Source organism: Ochotona princeps, chromosome 7 (genome assembly GCF_030435755.1).
Source record: "Ochotona princeps isolate mOchPri1 chromosome 7, mOchPri1.hap1, whole genome shotgun sequence".
Taxonomy (NCBI): Eukaryota; Metazoa; Chordata; class Mammalia; order Lagomorpha; family Ochotonidae; genus Ochotona; species Ochotona princeps.
Window position 1 is genome coordinate 50,743,480 of NC_080838.1, and position 8,501 is coordinate 50,751,980.

General features: G+C 37.8%; 1 non-coding gene across 1 annotated transcript; it reads left to right on the forward strand.

The window, feature by feature from the left end:
* Positions 1 to 4,360: 4,360 nt before the first annotated feature.
* On the forward strand, positions 4,361 to 4,488 carry LOC118759071 (small nucleolar RNA SNORA3/SNORA45 family). Its single transcript, XR_004995970.1, has one exon. It is a non-coding gene; the product is annotated as a small nucleolar RNA SNORA3/SNORA45 family (small nucleolar RNA).
* Positions 4,489 to 8,501: the final 4,013 nt, after the last annotated feature.

Below are 8,501 nucleotides of genomic sequence, written 5' to 3' on the forward strand. Positions count from 1 at the left end.
GCTGTGCAACCCTTCCTCTGGCTCACGTGGTCTCACAGTCCTGTCAGCCCTCCTGCAGCAATGTCCTGGAGAAGCTAGTGTGCCTAAAATGCAGTTTCATGTCAAATTAGCATATGGTGCGGCATATGGACTGACAGCTAGAAGACTGTTTTCTCAGACCTGCACAGTTATCAGGAAAAGATTTTCAGAAGGGACACATCTTTCATAGAAAAGGCAGCTGCCCAACATACAATTGTCTCCCAGTAGACCAACCCTGGCAACAGGACTGTCTTAACAGAAAAGAACACAGCCAAGAAACCGACCTTAGAGGGAATGGGAGAGAACAGGGCATGCTATTTACATTTCTTTGAAGTCTCTTTCAAGTTTTGAAAACCATACCTAAAAATATACTCGACTATGACAAGAAATATTTTTTCTGTTTCCTTTGAATGGATTCAAGGTAAGGATGATGAAAAAGGGTTTTTCATTCATTCTTGTTCATTCCTACATTTTCTGATATGTCCCACAGCCTGATTCCAAGAAAGCTATCTGATTAGCAAAACTAAATACATGCATTTGGAGTTGCCTTTCCTTATCTCTTTTCTCTGTTTAATAGTTAATGATCCTTCAGAAAACTATGCTCAATCTTGTTTGTGCAGCAGTATCCCACAGATCTGAAAGGAACATGCCAGGACTATCTGACCCTTGGTGAAATGAGCAAGCAATGCCAACCGTTTCAGCACCACACTGACCAGTGCCCGTCAAGAATCATTGAAAGATGTCATGTAATTCTTTGTTTCTAAAGATTTATTTATTTTTATTGTTAAAGGAAAATCTGGAGAGAGAAGGAGAGACAAAGAAAGGTGTTCCATTCACTGGTTCACGCCTCAGTTGGTGGAGAGCTAAGTCAATCCAAAGCCAGGAACTTCTTCCAATTATCTGGCATGGGTGCAGCATCCCAAGGATTTGGGTCATCCTCTACTGCTTTTCCAGGCCACAAACAGGGAGCTGCATTGGAAGTGGATCAGCTGGGACCCAAACTGATACAAATAAGGTATCCTGGCACATGTGATGTGAGAATTTAGCCACTGAGCCATCATGCCAGGCACATGAGTAGGGAGCTAGACTAGAAGTGGAGTAGCCAGAAACAAGCAAGTGACAATATAAGTCATGTTATATGAAGTCATATGAATTTATATTAAATGATATTTAACTTATTCCGTATGAAACACATTGAGGAGAACCACATAAACGGAATGAGTGATAACAACAGTCATTCTACTAACAGGTCCCCACCCCAAGTAAGCATTAGGAACAGATATAACTCTGTTTATCTCTTCATCAAAGACTTTAAAAAAATGCAGTACATACAAAAATACAACTTTCCTGGCTGTCATTGCAGCATAGCAGGTAAAGCAATGGGATATAATGTCTGGCCTCCCATACAGGTGCTGATTCAAGTCCCAGCTTCTCCACTTCCAATCCAGCTTCCTGCTAAAGTGTCTGCTAAGGCCATGGGCTTGGGCATCCTCACACATGTGGGAAACCTGGAAGAATTTGTTTCTGTCTGGCATCAGACAGGCTCAGCTCAGGTCATGGTGAACATCTGGGGAGTGAATCAGCCAATGAACCATCTCTCTCGCCTCTCTTTCAATAAATAAATGAATCTTTGGCAATTCTGTTTCCAATAAAAAAAACTTGTAATATCTGTCAGTATTGATGGAATTTCTGACTGCATTAGATTAAATGAGATGTAGCAATCCCTGTTCTTCCTCAGAAGTTTTCAAAGAACATACTGATATCCATAGGACATCCTCCCGACCAACATCAGAGCATGATGCTTGTGAATAATACAATCTTGTTTTATTTTACAATGATATCTGTTAATTACATTTTTGCATTACCTTTTACATACTAATGGTTTTTAATTGTATTGTGTGGTCAGTATTCATTGTCTTCAACAAAATAAAATCACATTTGTTAAGTTTATTCAGCGTTTTTCATGTTCCTTACAGTGATGTTTTTAAAAACATTTTATTTGATAGGCAGAAATGCGGTGAGAGAAGGTGAGACATAAAGAAAGAGAGAAGCAGAGAGAGGCGGGGATGGGGGAGATACATAAGAGAGGTTTTCTGCCTGCTGGATCATTTCCCAGGTGGCCAGTAGGCCTGTGCTAAGCCAGACGGAAGACAGATGTCAAGAGATTTTTCCAGGCTCCTGTGTGGATGGCAAGGGCTCAAGCACTTAGATCATCTTCCACTGCTTTGCCAAGGATGGCAGGGAGCTGGATCGAAAGTGGAGTAACCTGGCCAGGTTTCAGCGACCATGTGGGATGCCAGCTTTTCAGGCAATGGCTTTGTCAGCTTTACCCTATTCCATTCCAGCCCCATGCATTGATTTTAAATTTTTTCAAATTGTCCACTTTTCTCAAATATCCTGTTTATTTTTCCCTCTTCATTTGTAGCAAGTAATTTCCATGATCACTTCTGAAGATAAGCTTACAGCATGTAAATAAACTATTAGCACATTGTTCTTGAAGAAATTGCAAACCGGTCTTTAACTGTTGCCAAACCATCACACACCTGAGGGAGAGCGTCTGGCTATGAAACTGCCTGGGCAAATATTGCCAGCCCATGAACCACACCTCTTGGTGACACTCACCAAAATGTCTTTACAATTATAGATATCTTCTGTGTAGATTGGAGTTATTCTACTTTGCTATGCAAGCATTTGCCTGTCAGCTCTACAATTACTTGAGTATGAACAAGGCTATGCATGCACAGATGTGTCACATATTAAATCTGGGGTAGAATGTATTTTGGTTCAGGAAATACAAACCTAGAAAGCAGTATTGTGGGATTTCTCATTTCCTCCTTTTTTCCCAGTGATTTGTGCTTATCTGAATTCCTAAATCAGAGGTCAGCAATAATAGCCCATAAATGAAAGCCGTTCAGAAATATAATGAGGACAAATCTGTGACGCAAGCCAAGTGTGGCCTATTCAAAGTCTAAAATATTTACTATCTAGCTATTTATAGAAAAGTTTTGCCTGTCTCTATGTAATTAGTCAAGTTGGGTGCATGGGCAAAATCTGTAAATTTAGTGAGTCTGATTTAGCAATTGACCTTTTGTATACAACACCTGCTATCCTCATCAAACTTCATTAAAGCAGCAGCAAGAGTCGGCACCATGAGTTCTACGTGCCGATAAACAAAATAATTATTTCATTCACCCTGAAACATCTATGCATTCTTACATAGTCATTTGACTTTCAACAAAGAAGCTAAAACTTGCAGTAGAAAGGGGAATTCATTTCCACACCGAAGATGAAATACTTGGGGTATTGACTAATTTTACATGTTGACAAAGTTACGGGTTACCAGACACTTGATCAAACATTGTTCTGATATGTACTTGAGTTTGTTTGTTTGTTTGTTTTCTGGATGATTGTAATACTTGAATCAGTAAACTGAGTTAAAAAATGCCCTTGATAATGTTGATATGCCTTAGCCAATCAGATGAAGACCTAAATGCATCAAAGAGGTGAAGGAAGAAGTACAGCTGTCTGATTTTTTTGAGTCAGACCATCGCTTTCCTCCTGCCCTGAGACTAGAGCTCCACCATTGGCTCCTGGGTTTCTATCCTTCTGGCTCAAACCGGAACAGCACTTGGATATCTCCCTGATCTACCTGCTAACTGGGGAGCTGGGGACTTCACCAATGTTATGATCATGTGACTGAATCTTTCTTTCTCTTTCTCTTTCTCTCTCTCTCTCAAGTAGAACAATAATCATTTGAAGACACAGTGTACTTCAACTCCAAACAGTACATTAAAAATTCTATCAACATGGTTCAAAAACCTGATTATTAAAGGCAAAGCATAAAAGTGTAAGGAGAAAACAAAAGAAAGTAAGTTAATGTCTTAGCGAAGGCAGAAGTTTCTTGGAGAACTTGCAGAAAGCCATAACTATAACAGATAAATCAGATTTCATAAAAAATATGAAATTTGCTCATCAAAGATACTGTAAAGGAGAAAAAAGCAAATTATAAGCAGAAAGATAAAATTACATGAAAAAAACCTAAAAAGTTACTGATGTCTAAGATATGTAAAGGATTATTTCAGCTTGTGATATAATTTTCAACTAAAATTTTTGGGAACCCTTTTTATTGAATGCCTCATTAAAGAAGCTATATTAATAGCCAATAACCATATAAGAAAATATTCAATATAATCATCATCAGTGAAGTAAATCTTCAAGAAATATTGCTATATTTTTATGACGGTGTCGAGAACTCTAAACACTGATAGCAAAATGGGACTAAGAATAAAAAACACCTAATAGCATCATATAGTGCCAAGGAAAATACAAAATCTTACAAATAGCTGACACTTGAGTACCATCCCAACATGTCTTGTCCTGGTGTGCCAGAGTTCTCGGAGAGGATCTGCTGGTCTTGATTCACTGGGGGGACCTGCAGTGCACCTATTAGTGCCCAGATCAGAGACATGCCTGAAAGGGTGGGTTGGGGACTCCTCCCTCCAGTCTTCAGGACTTGGTGGCTGCCTGCTGGGGTGTTCTCCAAACCTTCTTCTTTGTTCTTCCAGGGCTACTAGAAAGTTCTGAGAAAAGGAAACCTCCCAGTCATTGTCAAAGTCAAATTCTTCAGTACAAGAGCTGAGAAGATTCAGGGCGTTGGGGGAACCTGTGTCCTGGTGGCTTTAGGCCAAAGGTCATTAAAGTTCTTCTCTGCTGGAAAAAAAAATCTTACAAATACTTTGAAAAACATTTGGCATTTTCAATAACCAAACACATAGTAACTTATGATCTAGCAATTCTCATACTACATAATTACCTAGAAGAGAATGCACCTTACCTCTAAACATTTTTCATAACTGTTTATAACAGTGCTATTAAAAATAGCCAACAATTGGGCCCGGAGGCGTGGCCTAGCTGCTAAAGTCCTCGCCTTGAAAGCCCTGGGATCCCATATGGGCGGCAGTTCTAATCCCGGCAGCTCCACTTCCCATCCAGCTCCCTCCTTTTGGCCTGGGAAAGCAGACGAGGACGGCCCAAAGCTTTGGGACCCTGCACCCGCGTGGGAGACCCGGAAGAAGTTCCTGGTTCCCGGCTTCGGATTGGCGCGCACCGGCCCGTTGCGGCTCACTTGGGGAGTGTAACATCGGATGGAAGATCTTCCTCTCTGTCTCTCCTCCTCTGTATATCCGGCTTTCCAATAATAATACAATCTTAAAAAAAAAATAGCCAACAATTATAAAACGCCATTCTCTAAACAGAATACTTTGCAAATCTGTAATGTGTTAATACAATGGCATACTATTTCATGTTAAAAAAAAATGAAACTACTGATAATTCCAACAACATGGATAAGTCGCAGAAACATACTCAGTGAAATAAGCAGTATCTGAAGAAGTATGTTTGCTTTGGGTCCATTTATATGTAAAATTATGACTAATGATAGAAAAGTATCCATGAGCAATGGTTTTGAGTGGCCAGAGAATAGAGCAGGTATTGATTAATGTGTAAGAGCATGACTGTAATTTCTTGGATGATAGCAATGTTCTTTATCTTGAATGGGTGTTTGCACTTACTGCTACTCATTGAATTGGATATTTAGGATTTGGCCACATTGTTTTACATGAATTTTACATAAAAAGTAGCAAATTTTGAAGATTAATTTGCATTATTCATTATAAACATAAGTGAAAAGTTTATGATTATTGATAACTCACCTATAAATGAATCTACAATAAGATGATCAGATAAACACAAGAATGATAAGCAAATATAGTAACATGAGTGCAAAAAGCTAAGTGGTAAATAAAGAAATACTACAGAGTTTATCACAAAGTCAGATATACAGAGAGGAATATCTTCTATCCGATGATTCACTCCCCAAGTGACCACAACAGCCAGTGCTATGCCAATATGAAGTCAGGAGCCAGGAACCTCCGACAGGGCTCCCACATGGGTGCAGGGTCCCAAGTGTTTGGGCCTTGCTCTACTGCTATTCCAGGCCACAAGCAGGGAGCTGGATGGGAAGTGGAGCAGCCGGGATTAGAATTGGCACCCATATGGGATCCTGGCACGTTCAAGGCGAGGACTTTAACCGCTAAGCCACTGTGCAGGGCCAAGTGTTGAGCTTTTGTGCAGCATCCATTCTGTTTTGTGTTTGTTGTGGCAATTCCAGAAGATTAATACAACTGGTATTCATTGTAGAATTATTTCAGTTCTTTCTACTATGTGTAATTTTTCATGTGATTAAGGCGAAAAAACACACTACGAATCAAATGAGAATACTGATTAAGGGTATTCCCTTTTGAGTCATGAAGAGTTGTACTCTAAAGTCATGTATCTCTTCCTGTAAATGAAAAACAAATGCATACCTTGACAGTATTGGTCTCCTCTTCTTACCTGAAGAATGGGGGTGAAAGTAAAATAGATGTCTTGAATAGCTCTTGGCATGAAATATAGTACCAGATATCCTAGCATTTTACACTTTTTTTAGAATATATGATCGCTTGCTCAATTAACATCTGCTCCTAGTACTTGTTCAACTACTGCCTTATAGATTTTTAATCTTCACCTTGCAGAAATTCAATATTACCTTGAAATAAATGAGAACAGGTATGTAAAGCTTTCATCTCAGCTTCCTGCTATGGATTAAACCTAGGTTGTTTCAATATTAGTGTGCATTCAATGACTTACAATATCCGCACAAAATATCAGTTCTAAAAACTGATTATTGAAACCAAAGGAACCATATATTTTATTTCTATTTTTTTAAAATTACTAAGGTATCTGTATTTCAGAAAATTAAACAAATTTCTACAGCACAGTGATTTAGTTAATTCTGCTGAAAATTGTCACTCAGCTCTTTTTTAATTGGTAAAAATAACCATGTAAATAATCATTTCTTTTGTAAAATTCTGTATCTTAAGCCCTTTTGTGTTCTTATAAATAAGCACCTGATGTTGTTTCCATTGTGTAGAAAAGAAACTCATTCTACTCATCATATGTTTTCATGTCTAAGGGAAAATTACAGACATCAGCTAAATTCTGATAAGGTCCCGATGTTAGATGACATCACAGCAATGTTTTCACTTGGAGACGACAAGGTTAAGGGAAGTGTCAGGGACCAAACAGCAGCACATCATTGACAGAACTAATCTAGTTTCACAAAACCAGTCATTCATTGCTTTTGAGAGTAGAGCCTTTGTGACTTCATTACTCTCTTCTGGATGTTACCTCTTAAAGGTGCACTAGCTCAACACCACCATATTGGATCTCACATCTCAAACATGTGAACCTTCTGGGTAAAAAAAATAAACCACAGCTTCCTGTATATGAAGTCTGTGCTTAAAGAAAAATAGCAATATCATTGAAAGCAAACATTGTCATTACTTTGAGGCTCTAAATTTTCCCCAGTAAACTGAGTGGTCTCTTCAAGAGGTAAACACTACAGGGAATTTTTCTGTTAATGATCCTCTCTAGAAATCTGATGAGCCAAAGCTGGTGTTTTATAAGTCCTAGACTTTCACTTTTTAAATGAGTGACTTTGGAGCAGCAAATCAATCTTTTCATCTCCTGTGTCCCATTTTTCAATGTGCACATGTTGGGTGGTGGGCATCAACTCTCAATGTGTTGATTAATGTGGAATAGTAATAAATTGATGAGTCAGTTCTTTCATTTTTAAATCTTTCTGTATTGGGCATCCATTTTGAAATATATCTCCATATAAACTAATATTTAAAGGAAAAAGTTACATCATTTTAAGTTAATTGATTTTTTAAAATTTATTTTTAAAATCAAATCCTATTGTATTTCCATGAATATAAGGAAACACTAACAAGTGCTATTATTGAGCTAACCAGTTACAAAATTTGCATGGAACATATTGATCAACTTTAATCTTCACAAAGAATAATACTTTCACCAAAGCTGGAGTCTTCCCCACCACCCCCTCCTACATTTCTCTCTCTGCATGACTAAAACTTAGTGAGGGACCACTGTGCTTAATTATTAAATCCATTAAAAACTTGCCAATAACATAGGAACTTTTTTATTTGCTTTACTGACACTTTAAGAAGAAAAAGCTTTCAATATCTTTGACTAAACCCGTGGAGTAGTATTTGGTATCTGAACAGGAAATGTTGTAATCATTAAAGTTGACGATTTGGAGTTTAGAGTCATAGATTTATGCTTGGTATTTTGTATCTACCCATATCATTATCATGCATTGATTACTCTGATGGGTTAATCATTTCATTAGGAAACTTGTTCATTATTAGACTTGTTAAAGAGATTGTTTTCAAACTCCAAGGAAAAATTACTAGCCCTGATTCAGGCTACAATATCCTTGAGGTTCAATGTTAGTTTTATATGAGCATTACTTTCAAAAATTAATTCCAATAAAAACAACAAGGAAATGTGAATATTTTCACATAATTTTTTATTAGAGAAACAAAATATCTGACTGGAAAACAGTTGAGTAAACTTATCAC